The following is an 18120-nucleotide window of genomic DNA, read 5'->3' as shown; positions in this document are numbered from 1 at the left end:
AAAATATGCGCGAACTCTACTATCAGTTTTGCATATAGTTTTTTTTTTTTAAAGTTTAATCATCCCTCACTTTTTTCGTCTCCCCTGTCCTGTTTACATGATGTTTTAACAACAGTTCTGTTTACACAAATAATAAAATAGACATTTAGAAAATGTGGTTTTCCCTCAGAACTCTGTGATTGGTTATTTGAATTATTAGTTAAATTAATAGCGTGTTCGATTACAGAAAGTGGGTCATATCTCTAATACAAATCTTGTTTTTTTGGACAAACTGTTGTCGTAATCGAGCATGCAAGTGCAAAGGCAATGCAGATTTTTACAGGTGAATACTGTATAACCGTACCATAATAAACCGTCCGTACCATAATAAAATAGCTCATTATTCCTACGAGCAAGCTGTATCCCGCCAATGTGTATTACCTATTAGAAAATGCTCTTGTGCATTTTGCAATAATAATACAAGTAAATGTAAAAGTAAACGTTAAAATGTAGATCATACTGATTAAAGAGCAAAATTGTCGCAATTAATATGTTGAGATATAAGTATAAGGACGTCAAACAAGCTGACAGCTTCTTAAAAGAAGAAATTCGACTGGAACAAGAAAGAAAGAAAGAAAGAGAGAAAGAAAGAAAGAAAGAAAGAAAGAAAGAAAGAAAGAAAGAATGAATAGTGTTTCATTAATACAGCTTTGTTAAAACCGACTTAGTATATTTTCCATAGAGATGTAAACTATGATCATTAGAAAGACACTGAAAAAGATGTGTCTTTAAATGTATTACTTAATTTCTCGGTCTACTGGAAGGTTTCCTATTGTCCCTTACTTTACACAAGACCCCTTTACATAGCCCCCTCCAAAATAAACACAAAAACTATAGGCTTCGTGATAAGAAAACGTACATTAACTCCAAGTTGTTTATTTCTTGTTTCGCAACATTAACAAAGTCCTTTCACAAAAGAAGGTAGACGTTTTGCAATGCAAACTCCCCTCCTCGGAAACATCGTGTTTGGATGTTTGTTTCCTCATATTTTCATTTATTCATCCGTTTGACCTTTGTATAACTGGTGGCTACATGTTTTCTTTTATAAATATAGAGTGTCATTTGAATATAGTTGACTGTTTGAAAAAAAAAGAATTTATGAATCGTTCTTTGAAAACTAGAAGTCTTTAAACACGACGGTTACAGTTTGTAACACGAGATTGTGTAATGGTTTTGTATATAGACTACCACGAGATTGTATAATGGTTTTGTATATAGACTACCACGAGATTGTATAATGGTTTTAATCAATTTGGGTAAATTCCAAATGTGTTATATTCCATTTAAAACGTATAATTACATTGCAATGCTCAATGTGAGTGAATAGAATAATATTACAGAACAATGTGGGTTGAATAGGCCACCCTCGTCCTCGACACACAATAAAAGCAAGCTGATCAGATAAAGGGCGATATACGACTACAATATCCAGGGCTCTGCTTTTTCATCCCTAGCTTTTCACTTTCAATTTTCATCCCCGGCAGGGAAAATAGATTTTGCCCTTAAAATGTCTTTCTGCTGAAAAATGTAATGTATACAGATGATATTCACTCATACCCAAATATATTTATGCTTCATATCGAACAGCACACTGCCTTGCTGGTTCTCAACGTCTCTAAGGACTGTTACTTTCTCGCACAGGCCTACAGACACACCGGGAAATAGAGAATGCACTGTTTTTAAGGAGAGAGCCAATAAGACAACAGATCACACGGTTTCAAAAATCAGGACCTTGACATCGTTGTCGTTGGTAGGTTCAAACCGTTCTTTTTTATGAGTTCTGAAAGTGCGGGGAGAAACACAACCATTCCTGCTGAATAAAAATGGACCAGCATTGAATCTGTTTAAAATAGTAGTTACAAAATTAATAGATGCAACCCGATATAGATTTTTTTATTAAAAAAAAAAAATTGTAAGACTGAAAATAAGTCATTTGTATTGGTTACACTATGTTTGGAATGTGTGTCTTCATCTTTAAATTTGAGGTTTTAATTAATACACGTTTGGATTTCAACAGTTAGGGTTCCAATATATTGATTGGTGTTTGATCTTTATGTAGGGGATACAGGAAGTGAGAATAAGAGAGAAACGTGAGACTTGTAAGTAAGATAAAACAGCTGCACTGTCCCTATTGCTCTGTACACTTCCTCACACCGTGTGCTCTCCCAATGTAGCCTTTTGAACCCACTTATTGTGTGTTAACAATTAATACACTATCCTTACACAATATCTTCAAAGCCAAAGGAATTCGTTATCAGAAGCCGCCTCAGAAGAACAGCTACCTTTTAAGATTGGCTAAATTAGCAGCACTTTTTGGTAACGGAGCATATAATAGTGGACAAGGCCGGATTAACCCATCACTGGGCCCTAGGGAAGCATACACGTGCGGACACCCTACCCCTGAACAAACAGCCACACACACATACATACATACAAACATATGGTAGAATTCTCAGTTTGGAGTTATTATTAACAACTGAATGAATCTGATAGAAAATTAAACTGTAGGGCATGTGCTAAATACATTTCAGAATAAAACCGGAAAAAACTGAAGCCTGCGTTAAATCCTGTATCGGAGCTCGACAACAACTTTTCCTGATTTAATGAATAAAAAGGCAGCAGTTCAAACAAACAAGGAACACCATATGAAGTTGACAAGGGAAATATATCGAAGGGTGCTCAAACTTCTGTTCACTAACGGTAGCTCCACAATAGTCCACGAAAATAAATAGTAAAAAAAACAAACATGCCTTTACATGGTTGTGTAGTCAAATACGTTACAGTTTACTGCACTCAAAACCGAGCGGGTTTTGACTCGGGTCATTAAAGAAAATGTCCTTTTCTCAAGAGCAGAGAACTCGCCAATGTTTTGGCATACAAGTAAGTTCAAGTGTTACATATGGTAGATGTCTGCATCCTATACAATTCTGTATCCCCACATGATTGCATGCTTGTGCAGATGCAGTTTTTTCAAAGCTCGCTGGACGTGCACGCGCGATATTTCTGTGCACTAGCCCCGCTGTGTTCTCGAGAGCTGCCATTGAGTTCTGCTGCAGCTTGCAACACATATTGTAAACAAGACTAAACTAATTAGGCTATGTGGTAAAATAAAATAGCACATTTAACACCTCTGATATTATAGATAAACAGTACGTTCAGTCTCCTGAGTTGCTCAATACACGAAACCATTGATTAAAGTAACCTTATAAAACTTTCTTGTTTCTTTTAAAACAAATTTTCATTTCTCTGCTCTGGAGAAAAGGGTATTTTCTTAATGAAGCGAGTCAAAACCCAGACGATCAACAAGAAAACAAGGACACATTATCGACGATTTTGCGTGCAGTAAGCTGTAACGTATTTCATACACAACAATGTACAGGTATGTTAGATTACACTATGTAACACAATTTTTGTTCCTGGGTAGTAAGTGTTATTTCCTAATTGCTTATGCCTCAAAAGTATAGAAAATGGCTGTTATTCCCCACAAACTTTGCTTTTGTGACCAGGACAGTGATATTTTTAAATGTACCTATTTCCAATGAGAAAACGGGTGAATTTGTGCCTTTTTGTTCACATAAAGTCAGAAAAAAACAACATATGAATACAAATTAACATGTATTTATACTAAAGTAATACAAAAATGACTACAAAAGATTTAGAAGTGAGTAGTTTTTCGAGATTTACGATTATACTGTAAATCACTTTCACGAATCAGCCCCCAAATGTAGTCTCCCATCATGTTCTCGTTATACTGTCCTTGGTAGCGGCGTTCAACGTCCAGTATATCCTGGTGGAAGCGCTCGCCTTGCTCCTCCGAGTACGCTCCCATGTTCTCCTTGAATTTATCAAGATGAGCATCAAGGATATGGACTTTGAGGGACATCCTACAGCCCATTGTGCCGTAGTTCTTCACCAGAGTCTCAACCAGCTCCACATAGTTTTCGGCCTTGTGATTGCCCAGGAAGCCCCAAACCACTGCAACAAAGCTGTTCCAAGCCGCTTTCTCCTTACTAGTGAGCTTCTTGGGGAATTCATTGCACTCCAGGATCTTCTTTATCTGTGGTCCGACAAAGACACCGGCTTTGACCTTTGCCTCAGACAGCTTAGGGAAGAAGTCTTGAAGGTACTTGAACGCTGCCGACTCCTTATCTAGAGCTCTGACAAATTGTTTCATAAGGCCCAATTTGATGTGCAGTGGTGGCATCAGCACCTTCCGGGGGTCCACCAGTGGCTCCCACTTGACGTTGTTCCTCCCCACAGAGAACTCGGTCCGCTGTGGCCAGTCCCGCCTGTGGTAGTGCGCCTTGGTGTCCCTGCTGTCCCAAAGGCAAAGATAGCAGGGAAACTTGGTAAAACCGCCTTGGAGACCCATCAGGAATGTGAAGTCTCCTATGACCTTGATGCCATCTCAGAAAAATGCAGATATGTATCCACTTAGGCAGCTGGAACTAAACTGAACTGGTGGGCTTAAGGCCCCTGTATTTATACTACTATTTATATTACTGGAAAGTTCTAGAAAGTTCTAGAAGTTACTCCAAGTTTACTCAGCACTGAATCTATCTGGAATGTTCTGGAAAATAGGTAAATTTCAAAATATCACTGTCCTGGTCACAATATACTTTTGAGGCATAAGCAATTAGGAAATAATACTTACTACCCAGGAACCAAAAAAAAAAAAAAAAATTGTTACACACACACACACACATGCTTCAGTTAGATACATCTTACATGTTATCTAGTATTTGGTACATAGGCTATTAGTGTATTCCATTTTTAGTTGTCTACCAGATAGACAGACAGCTCGATTATTCAAGCCCTATTTCCATGAAACACGTGTCTGTCTGTGTTTGGATGCATTGGCACAACAATTTATTACATCCTCTAAAAACATCCGTTAAAAAGGCTACTTTTTAAAGAGTGAGATGCTGTCTCTGTGTGTGTTTTGTTCAGCTTTTTTTGTTATAATCATTATTTAGAACTGATCTGAACGTTTCTCTGTTAACCAGAAAAAGAAAAAAAACTTATTTAAGTGTTTATTGGTTATGTAATTGGAGCCATACGCATTATCTCAATTATTTGTGGAAAGAGTTTGATAACCTGTATTTTGTGGTTTTGAAAGATAATACATTCTGAACGCATCATGGTAGGCTTCTACGCTGCATCAGAAACAATTCAAGAACTCAAACATTTAAAACCCCCAGCTTCAATTAACTTGTCACCAACGAGAAATGTGTTACATTTAGAAAGTCGGGTTCCTTGTTTACAACACGTTGGAAACTACAGTTTCCATTAGCCAGAATTTTCTTTTGGACCTCACTTTCTGACAACTAGTATTTATCTTTAGTAGACTAGCATGCATTTCTGCCTGCAGATATTTGGTTGATTTTTGGACGTTTAAAAAAAAAATAATAATCCTACTGCAATAGGATTAGGTACTGTAAACAATTAGGGCCTACGTGAAAAATATATACATTAATGTCCAGTTTGTAATAGGAGTTATGACCAGCTCAGGCAATATAGCTAATAAAAACGACGATATGGTTCCCCTTAATGCAAGTTATATTAAATTACACGTCTAAATATAACGTCTTTAATACCGTTAACCAATGCATTTTTCTGTTCCTTCAAAATATTGTACAAATAACCAGTTTAGAGCTTCACTTGTATATGGGTCGACTTGTCAGTATTTTTTCTAAGTATCAGGTGCAGGGGGATAATCTGAAACACAGATAAATGGAGGGGTCACATTTCTACCCCCTTAACATCTGGACAAGCAAAAGGGGTGCTATTTTAAGAATCTTGAATGCTTTTACAAAATGAGCGCCCCCAATTAAATCAATTTGGGACACAGCTTGCTAAATAAAGCTTTCATTCCAGCAGGATAATTACACGCAATTTACAGCCTACAAGACGTCCCGCTTAATATGTAAAAAGAAAAAGAAAATCTAAATAGAAGAAAGGGGAAGACAGGAGCATCTATTGCTGAATATGGAGGGGGGTTGTCATTATCTGAAATTACTTGCAGGTGGGAACTGCAAAGAAGAGAAATAAAAGGAAAATGACGTGAAAAATGCATAACAAAAGATAATCCAGATAATCAATATGGGAATTAAATCTTAGTCTAATCGATCAAGGGAACAAAACGAATGTATGATTTTTAACGATATATATATATATATATATATATATATATATATATATATATATATATATATATATATATATATATATATATATATATTAATGTATTGTACATAAAATAGCAGGTGCTGTTTAAAACGAGAACAATCTGTGAATCAATACATTCTTTGGGTAAATCCTACAAAAACTTCAATTTTTGATGAATGTGATCTCTAACGGGCCCTTGATGTAAAACATATGAATCTGCATTCATAAGGTTTTGAATACAAAAAGGCGACACAATTAGTTTAAATGTTACAGGACTATAACGTGATTTGGATTATAGGGGGCAGGTACAAATATGTTTGTTAATATAAACAAAATAAAACATCTTGTTCTAATTTTCTAAGTCTTACCCATTTTTCCTCTTCACTCAAAGGCAGCTTGTTGGTTACTAAACTTGCAGTTGTCCTAAATAGATATATGGCAACACAAATTGAATGTCACATTGCAGTGTTTAAACGGTTTAAAACAGTGAACGGGCTATTTACATTATTTAAACACAGACATTCTGTGTGATAACTAGGGTACATTCGAGCCTTTAAATCTTGTCACACCAAAGAACGATTAATGACCCCACGTGTTATTATTTTTTAGAAAATAGACTCTCGTTATTTGAATAGGAATCTGAAACAATATGCTTTGATTACCGTCATGTGAAATACAGTTTAAGAAACGGCGTTATACTACACTGGGTACGAGACATTTTGTAGCCGAAGGGCATTACAAATTGTTACAAAACAAAGATTAATTGAACTTTTTGATCAATGTCATGTTTTGCTGTAGCCTACACATGTTGCTCTTACCATGAAACAAAATACTAACAAAACATGTAACATGTCTATAGCGTATTGGCATTCTATATCTATCTAACAGCGAAACTACACAAGCCTTTCTGTAGAATGCTGTAGCTTTTTTGTCATATTGTATTTCATAGCCTACAGTATTACCGTTATGCCAAATAACTTACATTAAAACAGTACATTTTAATACAGTACATTTTAATATAAACACAGACTGTATTTATTATTATTATTATTATTATTATTATTATTATTATTATTATTATTATTTTTATTATTATTATTATTATTATTATTATTATTATTATTATTATTAATAATAATAATAATAATAATAATAATAATAATAATAATAATGTTAGTGTAATTTATTGGTTTCCTAAAGGGTGTTTCATTAATGTTAATATTATACTTGAATGTGTTTATTATATTACGTTATTGTATACTGTTACAGCTGCAGCATTTCGCTGTCAGCTCAACTTGTCATTCAATAACTTGACTGGATGATTAACATGTGGTAACCAGTCATTAGTGACAAGGTTAATGACTGTGTGATTTGTTAGCAACAAATCAAGAACGGGGGAAAAACAGGCGTGCGTTGCACAATAATCGAATATGTTAATTTAATGATTCTTTTTTAAAACACATTTATAGTATTTCTGAGGTGCCATTGCTTAGTTTATTTAGTTTTTCTTATATAAAAAAACAGGTAAGCTTTACTTTCATGGAATGTAACGTGAATTTTCTTTAAAGATGCCCCAATAACTACGAATTTGAATATATTGTAAATGGTTGTAAATGGTGTGTTTTTTCGCTGGGGGTATTTATAACTTGTGCAGGCCCGGCCTAATGCAGTGTTGTATGTAAGGTTAACACAATGTGATTAAGGTATTGTTGGACACCATAAGCTATTTTCAAGGTGTGTTTTATTGCTCAATATGCAACGCGAATCTATATAAAGTCCTATGTCCAATCCTAATGTAATGTATTAACAGCAACATTTCAGTAGCATATGGTAAGAGATTTAGCTTAATAAATATGCATTATAATTCTATGCACCATGTGGGATTGTAACGCAGGATGAAGGTTTTTTATCAATAATTGTTTTATAGGATGTCATATGTTAAATTGAACCAGCTCTTTGTGCTATAGTTCCAAGATAACTAATACATATAGAATTATTTTAAAAATGTAGCATCAACTGTTTTCATCACCTTCAAAAGTATCATCCTAAATTGGTCACATATGTTGATTTATGTCACATTTTGCAGGTCTATTTAATGTTATGTTTGGAACATTTCAGTTGTATTAAACCCTGTTTGTTATAAAAGGAGAAATGTTATTTTTCCAGTGGGCATACTTTTAGCTGTTAGCTAAGAGAGAAAAGGCATCTGGATCATATTGTAAGTACTGGGTGGGTCTAACTTGAGGTGTTTCAATCAACACCTCCCTTAGTTGCATTTTTAAAGAGATGTGTGTCATCTCAGCCAATCAGGAGCAGTTAATGTCTGACATTTTAAATTTTTTTAATTTTTAATGCTAGGTGTGGCCACTTTATTAGAAGTGATGTCCATAATAAAATGGTGAAAATTCATAGCTTTGTTTTCAATGTTGCTTTCTACCTGTATCCAGTGTTATGCATAAGGATGGACAATTGTTTAGATGTCAAAATGGCAGTCATCAACAGTTGCTTCCAGCTACACCTACACTGACCTTCTGGATCTGTTCCTTAAATTGTGTCTTTCATTCTAGATTACAGTTGCTCTGACTAGACTTGCCATCTTCAGACCCTGATAAATATATTGGTGTTTTCCGTGAAGCTGTAATGTGTTTAGTGTCCTGTAGGTGGCTTGTTGTCAGTGTTGTGGTGGAAAAAAAGCACACATTTTTCCCCTTTTATCAAAGTCTGGATTAAAACCATAGCAAAAAAAAAAAAAAAAAAAAAAAAAAAATCCCATTCCAGGTTTTTCCAGTATGCCAACTAGACAGAATAGTCTAAAATTACCTCACCATTTAAGTGTCCATTGGGCAATGAAAAGTAATGGGGTTTTCCTTGGGTTTCTACAATAAGTGGTAGCCAAGCTTGTAAAAACAAGAATCATCCTCCCTACTTACTTTTCAAAACTAACTAGCTTAATTCTACCTCTAACAATTCTTAATTGGCATTTTCCTTAACCCCTTCAAGAATAAGCCAGTCCTGATACCTGCTTTATTCTGTAAAAACTTGTTTTTTGCTATTTGCTTGGGGCTGGGCAGTCAACAGTCCAAAAGGAGATCCTAGTTGAGAAATATAATGTTTATGCATCCTTTACGGACTGGCTCGAATAAAAATGGACTTACCCTTCTTGACGATCTTGATGTTCTAAATGAATAACAGAGCGGTCCTTCGTTCTCTAAAGCAAATGCGACTATGCAAGATTGAAAGTGGATTAATTTGGCAACTCCAAACCTCCTTTATATACCTTTCCCCCCCCCCCCCCCAGCTCAGTTAGCAGTGATTACTGGCCGTGTTTACTTGTGGCCGAGAAAAAAAATGTTATTGAACGGAGAGGCAAGTCATCACGGCAAATTATAAGTAATTTTACATCTTAAGATTATAATAATAGGAGTCCAATTTGGACAGGCAGTTTATAGCCTTCCAAACAGGGTAATTACTGGAAAAAAGGGTTGGAAACTCTAGAGAGTGTGCAAGTGAAAACGAGAGAAAGAAGCTTCCGCCTGTGCTATTGAGTGAGCTCTCCTTAACAGAGCTGTTTGATCAATTTTAATTGTAGGATAGGAAATAATACATAGACGGTGTGCTATTACAAGAAGCCCCAGCTGTCCTGAGCATTATACAGTGATAATTATTATGATTATGATTATGATTGTTATTAACATGAGTGAGTTGATAACTATACTAATGGTTCTAATGCTTTCCATTTATGTAGCTTTCCTATTATTTCTACACTGGGAACAGGCCAATCCATGGTTGCAAAACCCTGGATTGCAGTTTGAAAGTTCAGGATCACTGGCCTCAACTGAAGACCAATCCGAGCATGTCACCAGCTGTGATTCTGGCATTCTTTCAGGGAAGATTGCATGACAAATTATTTGTCTGGTGTGTAACTGGGAATAAGCCTAAACCTACTTTTTTAAATTCAGATTTGTAACATACTGCCTATAACAAGTATTCAGTTATATTGAAAGATATTCAGGAGTGGTTTGCATTAATTTTAGATTTTGTTATGCAGACCATTGTGTACAATACTACAGAGGGTGTGCAGATTCATACTTGGTCATAGCTGCTATTACAGCAGTGGTAAGAAAATGTGCCAAATTAAGTAGTTTCTGTTTAAACATATACTTCAGTCTTAATACAGTGATGCAATTTATGCTTGCCAATTACAAGAGGGATATATATCATAAAAACTTAACATTACTTGTTTATAGAGGTGTTTGTTGAAGCAAATTTGATAGTGTAGGCCTGACGATTACTGCAGTTTATTTTCGTCCAATGGTTAATGCACTCACTTGGCAACCATCCAGTCTGAATAAGTTCAGTATTTGTCCAGATACTGCCGTCCCTTCATTACAGCTGTCTACTGGGACACAGTCTGTGTTCACCCACTTCTCTATCAATGACTGATTCCCCTACTAGTACTTGAAAAGTTCTCACTGACAGCTGCTCTGTGTCTTTCTTTCCCCTCTGCCATTTTGCCTTTTGTTTGACCTCCTGCTGATTTTCTATTTCACACTTTTATTTTCCAATGAATAATTTGCGACCAGAAGTTCAGAAGTTCAGGACCAACCCTGAACAGAACTGATGGTGTAAAATATCCCCTTTCAACCACTGCGGCTGCTTCTGAAAAGACTCCTAAAATCTGTTTTTCTCAAGTGAGGTTGATAAAAAAAAAAGAAATTAGGAGCGTTTTGTCCCTTCTGTGAAAGGTTTTATAGAGATGTTTTCTATTTACTAACTAAAAGCTGCAAAATAAGGGAATAAGGGAATTAGAGAATTAGATAGGCTATATCATAGAAATGAAATATTGTTGATAGTACAAAAGTACCCTTTTAAAGACCATGTGTCCCAAAAGACGACTCCTGATTGGTCTGCCTCAGGTCAGGTTGACTGATGGGGAAGACGGTGGCATCAATTAATATGCACACAACTCTAAACATTAAATGCATGTAGTAAGCAAGTCACCAGAACAGGGCTGAATGTTATTTGGAATAAACCCTCCACATTCCAAAAAAAATAAAAAAATCTTCAACAGTAAAAAAAGGGGGACCAGTGGAAAATGTTACTTTTCCTTTTATAAAGTGTTACCTCTTTATGACGCTCTAGTCTGGAGCCATAACTAAAAGACTACTGATTGACTATAGGACAGCCATGGCCATATTACCTTATAACCATTAAGCATTGAGGTCAGACTTATAGCAAGATTCAAGTTTGTGATCTGGAGTCTAACTGTCCAGTATGTGATGACTGGTATGTTTTCAAGGCAAAAACAGCCCTTGGCAGCCTGATGCTTCTGTTTTCCATTTTTTTTTCTCCAGACTACAAGAGATCTCCTCGGAAACTGAATTAATTAGTAGAAGGCCAAATCCATGGGGTATCAGTTTTATATGGCAATTAAAATGGCAGCATGAAAGCGAAATCAGGTTTTCATTTACAAAAACAAAGTAACTTCCACTCTGGCAGGAGCACTCAGGACTCCAAATGAACTCCCGACTCATGTTTCACATCACTTTATCTTGTTAGCAGTCCTTCAGTAGCTTTTGTTATGCAGTTCTAGAACTATTGGAATGAGGCTTTCTACCCTTTCTTTTCCTTCTTATCTATTTTTCTAGTCTTTTTTCCCCAGTTTTCCTTTCCATACCAAGAGGTTTTAAACTGGATGATTGAGTGCATCAGCATTAAAGGTAATATATTTTGAGGCCACTTTAAGGTTTTATTGCTTACCTTTTTTTATTCTAAATGAACCTGTTCTGTTCTGAGTTCTGTTGCTCTAGCATTGAGCTCTTTCCCCGTTTTCCTTTAACAAGATATTAAATTCACATGGCTGTGAACTGCTAAGTAATCACCCAGGCTTTAATTTCCTCATTCCAGAATGTGATATTATAACCTATATATATATATATATATATATATATATATATATATATATATATATATATATATATATATATATATATATGTTTGAGCAGGTGAGGCCAATAGAGCCAGATGAATTGAGGTACAGTATCGCTGATGGAGATTTATTGAAGAAAGCATTAAAGCTAATTTTCTTTTGTATTGCTTTGGCTGGGAGAGGGACTAATCTGCAGTCACCAGCTATACTAGGGTCCCTAAGTATTTTGTCATTATGAACATGGCCTTGTTTAAAAAACAAACAAACATGTGATTTCACTTTGTTGTACCAACATCATGCTAATTCATTACCAAAAGGCTTGGAGAATGTTGCACAGAAGCCTATAGCCAGCTCTCTCCTCACACTCTGCACACTCTCACAGGCACAGTGTTTGCTTGTTTGGTTTTTATTAGCAGTGAAGTACAGTATAGTCAAGCTCTTAAAGGCACCCCGCTCACTGTTTTTAAAACATTACAGAAAGGAGAGGTCAAGCTTGGTGCCTGGATACAGCGTGATATGTGAAGACAGCAACTGGAGTTCTTAGGACTCTCCCTGATCATTAGAAAATATATATTGTGATAAAGTGCTTTTTGTCCCTTTTTCTTTTTTTTCCTTCTTTAAATGTTCATGAAAAATTAAGGACAATGGCAGTGGTTACAGTCTGGCCACTGCTTCCACTCACAGTTCTGGTGACTCAATCGTCACCTAAACTGATGTTTAAAAATAAATACATTATAATAAAAAATATGTTAATATGCAATTTTTTTGCTGGGGCTGTTTTGTAATTTTAATTTTATTTTTGGTAAAAGGAGCAACAGTTTCCAGTGAAAATGAAAATGAGTCTGGGAATGGAGGCCACCCTGTTTTGTTTAAAGTTTGCCACCAGCTTCTAAAATCGGGGGCAGTTCAGGTGAGAACATTTGCTTGTAAAATATTTTATACTTCCATTCCAGTCATCTAACTGGTTTAGCTTGATAACGTGAATAGAATTTGTGAGGGGGATGTAAAAGGAAAGGTAATTCGATCCACTGTGCTTGGTTTAGGATTATTATTGTTTTGTTCCTTCAAGTGCACTGTGTTCCTTTTCTAACAAACCCAGAGGTGGAATTCAAGCTGCATATCCTTCTTCTTTCCATGGTGTACGATGTCATGATTCAGCAGGATATTAAGTGGTCTGTTTATTTCTAAAAGCATTACAAAAAAAAAAAAAAAAAATGATGTAATTTCATGTTTTTTTCTTTTTACGTTTCCCTTACTATTTGAATGTATTTTCAGTCAATGGTTTGGGGTTCTGTTGCTTCTATTTTCACCTGGATTTGAGCTTGCTCTGAACAGACTCCCTCATTCTATTCAATTAATGTGACTTTTCAACCCTACCAGGTTACTCCTATATAATATATACTGATTGCTAGGGAGAAAACAATTGCAGTGACATTTGAAGTTGCTTGCTCTTTATATAGTATGCACTTCCTTCCTGACGTCTTACAGCATTTAAACAAACATATAGATATATAAAATATGGAGAAAGACCCATTACAAACACTCATGTGTAGGACCCACTTTTGTGCAGTGCTTTCACCTTTCTCCCTGTTGTGTGTTAGTTTCACTCACAAAGGGATTGCAAAACAGAAACTCTCAAGGACTTTGAAAGAAGTATGATGCTCGGTTGGCACAAAACACAATTTAACACCTTCTCTATTAATCCTGTAGTGTTTCCCCTTCCATGGGTGACTTATTGACTGCTCTCAACATAGAAATAAATCACCGTGCCCATTCTTTTATTGCCAATCCAAGAGGTTGTCAAATAATAATCTATGTTGATGTTCTTGGTACCGTCATTTAGTTTTGAAAAATCGCTCTGACAGGTTCTTACAAAGCATGCATGCATATTCAAGTAAATGACAAACAAGTCTTTCTCAGGTGTTCCTAAGACTTTTGTTCTAAATGCAATGATCATGGTAAATAATATATTTTAAAAGTAATTTAAGCTGATGAGTGTAGGTTGCTGAACAATCCATGCAGGGTAATATCTGTAATCCATTTTCCCTATATATATAAAAAGTGCAGACATTTTACAATGGAGGAAAACAGCTTGACAGATTGTGCTTAATAATGAGCTTAACATGCAGATACTAGTCCTTATGGACTAAACTATTTTGTGTTTGTGGTTTCCCCCATAACTCTGTATGACATTTGCTGTGGTGCAATGAAGGTTCATCAGTTATTAAATCAGACAGAAGATTACACACATTAACAACCTCACGATTAGATTTGATCATCACATCGAATATGCCGAAATTGTAGCATTCTTTTGGAAGTATACTTTACTGTGGGGGGGCTACAGTTTTCCACTAGGAGGCTGATGTATAGTTATTTGCATATTTGCAAATATGCAGTACTAATTTACCTACAATATTAATTGATTGAAATATGCCAGTTCTTGTTCTGTAATCAAACTAAAATGCCCAAAGCTGTGGCCAGTCAGTTAAACACTTTTTACCATATTTTCCCATCCTAAATCTGAAAAGTGCTGCCTCTATGTCTATTAAAATAATCCAATCCTTTTCCAGCTATTCATTGTAATTGAAGATGAACGTATTTATGCTTAACTGTATGTTTATTCGTGTGACTTATTTGTGTACATACTTATTTACAATAGGCTATATATTTTGAAACCTTTTTAAAAATAAGTTATCAAAGCATTTGTAGTCTACGATGAAGAAAATGTGAGAAAACTGATGAGAAAACTACAGAATTTTGGGCTCCAGTGTTACTGCTATATACTCTATGCGCTACTTTAAATATAACTGTTTATAATTATTTTATGATTTATTCTATATATTTTTCTCATAAAAATCTGATTTTTGGACATTTTTGTGTTGGAGAACACACTAACCAAAACCAAAGGCCAGTAACAGAAAATAAATTGCAGTGTATTCATAGGTCTTCATGACTGAAAGACACTTCTGTTTTCCTTTTGTGTAATTCCAGTTTCTTCTGAAAATCAATCAGACTTTTTTTTTTTGGAAATTACTTTATTTTGTCCAAAAAGCACTTTGTACATTTTTTTAGGGCTCTGGACTCTTGACCGGAGGGTTGTGGGTTCAATCTCTGGTCGGGGACACTGCTGTTGTACCCTTGAGCAAGGTACTTTACCTAGATTGCTCCAGTAAAAACTGTATAAATGGGTAATTGTATGTAAAAATAATGTGATATCTTGTAACAGTTGTAAGTCGCCCTGGATAAGGGCGTCTGCTAAGAAATAAAAAAAAAAAAAAAAAAAAAAACAAAAGCTATTAAGTGTGTTTCCTTTTGAAATGTTGGCATCGTTGGTAAATCCTCGACAAGCTGATGACAGACAGTAATTACTTTAAAACATGTTGTAATATTATAAGTCTTTGAGATGGCTAGCTCTGCAAATTATATACACCAACTAATTTGAGATGGTAATCTTTAGATAGCCCCTTAACGAAGCCTGCTAAGATTATACTGTTATCACCCAGGTTGAAATGTACAGTACGATATCATTTATAGTAGGCTATATTAATATGCCACATTATACTGAAAAAAAGAAATAGGGTTAAGGATAGCAGGACAATCCATCAATATACCCACTTTGAAGTCATGACATTGTGAGGCAGGATCTTACAGGTGTACGTCGTAAAGTGTTTTTTTGTTTTGTTTGTTTGATTGTTTGTTTGTTTTATATATATATATATATATATATATATATATATATATATATATATATATATATATTACAAATAAACAAACAAAAAGCTGAAGAAGATACCGCATCCCCCCATCCTCCCAACTGTAGAAGCTGTAGTATAATAATAATTATTATTATTATTATTATAATTGAAAATAAACAAAGAAATACATAAATAAGTAAACACATAAAAAAACTGACGGATAGATAGATAGATAGATAGATAGATAGATTCATAAATGAATAAATATATTGAACAAGTTGCAGGCATCAATACTCACTAATGGATTCCAGACAATATAAAATGATGTGGTTTTATCATAAAGTCTTGCTGTGAGTCCCTCATGAGATGCATGTTCAGTTATTTAAATTAAGACAGTGTGTAACTGAGACACTTGTCTTATTTTTCCAGTTTTGTAATATAGCTTTTGTTTTCTTAACCTTTATGGTGTTTTACCAGCATAGGGCAACAATGTGGAAGAGTGCAAACATAAATGTAATTTCCAGGCCATTTATCTAAAATAAAATAAAGCCCCACATATGATGGTCTCTTTAGAGGTATTCTTTTTTTATTTTTTTATTTAGTAGTCACCAATTAATTTTAACCCGTTTTTTCTCCCAATTTGAAATGTCCAATTGTTTTTAGGCTCAGCTCACCGCTACCACCCAGCACTGACTAGGGAGCGGCGAAGACGAACACTGTCCTCGAAAGCATGTGCTGTCAGCCCACCGCTTCTTTTCACTCTGCAGACCCGCCATGCAGCCAACCCAGAGCTACAGTGTCGGAGGACAACGCAGCTCTGAGCAGCTTACAGGCATGCCTGCAAGTGCCCGGCCAGTCTACAGGGCTCGCAGGTGCGCTGTGAGCCGAGGACACCGTGGCCAACCTAAGCCCTCCCCCCCGGCGCTCAGCCAATTGTGCGCCGCCCCCTGGGAGCTCTCGTCCATGGTCGGCAGTGGAATCGGTAACGTCCAGGCTATAGGGCGCATCCTGCACTCCACCAGATGCGCCACTCGGGAGCCTTTAGAGGTATTCTGAAGGAACCATACACAAGGAAACTGACATCCCCTAATCAAGTCTTTAAATCAACGAGGATGCAGTGCAGGATTGATGCTAAAGATTAGAGTTTAGGGTGGAATTGTGGCGTTTTCTTAATGATTTAATTCCAGAACCTTGTTATTTATTTCCACTGTAAGGGATCTGCATTTAATGATGTAGTAATGAGCATCTAATGACCATTGCTGTAGCAATGGTAATGGGCTCATGTAGGCTATGTATATAGCAGGCACGCTTTAAAATGAGTGTTTCCAGTACAGTATATAAGTGGCCTGTGTGTCACGCGTTTATAATGATTTATAATGATTTCTGTCAAGAGAAGGGTTCAAAAACTGCACCACAAAAATCACAGGTTACATGACATGCAATATACTGACAGTTCTGCTCAATTAAGCATTATTTACTTTTATGATCAGGAATGGGGGTAGGCATGTGTTTTATTATATTTAGAAACTCTCAACTCATTAAAGCAGCTGCTTCAGGTTCTGCTATGTGATTAAACAACATTTGACGATGACCCAAGTTCTGGGCAATTGATGCAAGAAAAATGTATATCCCTAATGCAAAAATGACTGTAGGATTGGAGCAAGACAATATGCTTTCGTTTTTCATTTCTAAAAACCTGCTGCCAATGAAATCCCCTGTAGCATTTGTTTTTAAACTTTTGATCAAATGATTGTGGCATCATTGCACAACAACAAGTGTGACTATACATGCAGAATAGAATTAGCGTAAGTAAGCGTCTCATTCAAATCAAAGTGAATATGAATCACCATTCATGCACCAAAAATTGCTCAATTCTATACACCACCGTAAAAGGGCAGCAGTGTGGAGTAGTGGTTAGGGTTCTGGACTCTTGACCGGAGGGTTGTGGGTTCAATCCCAGGGGGGGGACAATGCTGCTGTACCCTTGAGCAAGGTACTTTACCTAGATTGCTCCAGTAAAAACCCAACTGTATAAATGGGTAATTGTATGTAAAAATAATGTGGTATCTTGTAACAATTGTAAGTCGTCCTGGTTAAGGGCATCTGCTAAGAAATTAATAATAATAATAATAAAAAAAGTATTATATTGGCAATATTGTGGTCACTGAAATGTTTGGGTGCACCCAAAAGCCCAACAAGCCAAATTCACTTTATATATAGAGGGAATAATTGCAAAAACAGTAATTTAAACATAAAAGGTGATTTTCAGACAGTGATGAAGAGTTCTAA

The sequence above is a fragment of the Acipenser ruthenus genome, chromosome 33 (assembly GCF_902713425.1).
Source record: "Acipenser ruthenus chromosome 33, fAciRut3.2 maternal haplotype, whole genome shotgun sequence".
Lineage (NCBI taxonomy): Eukaryota > Metazoa > Chordata > Actinopteri > Acipenseriformes > Acipenseridae > Acipenser > Acipenser ruthenus.
Note: the sequence above shows the minus strand (reverse complement) of the source record.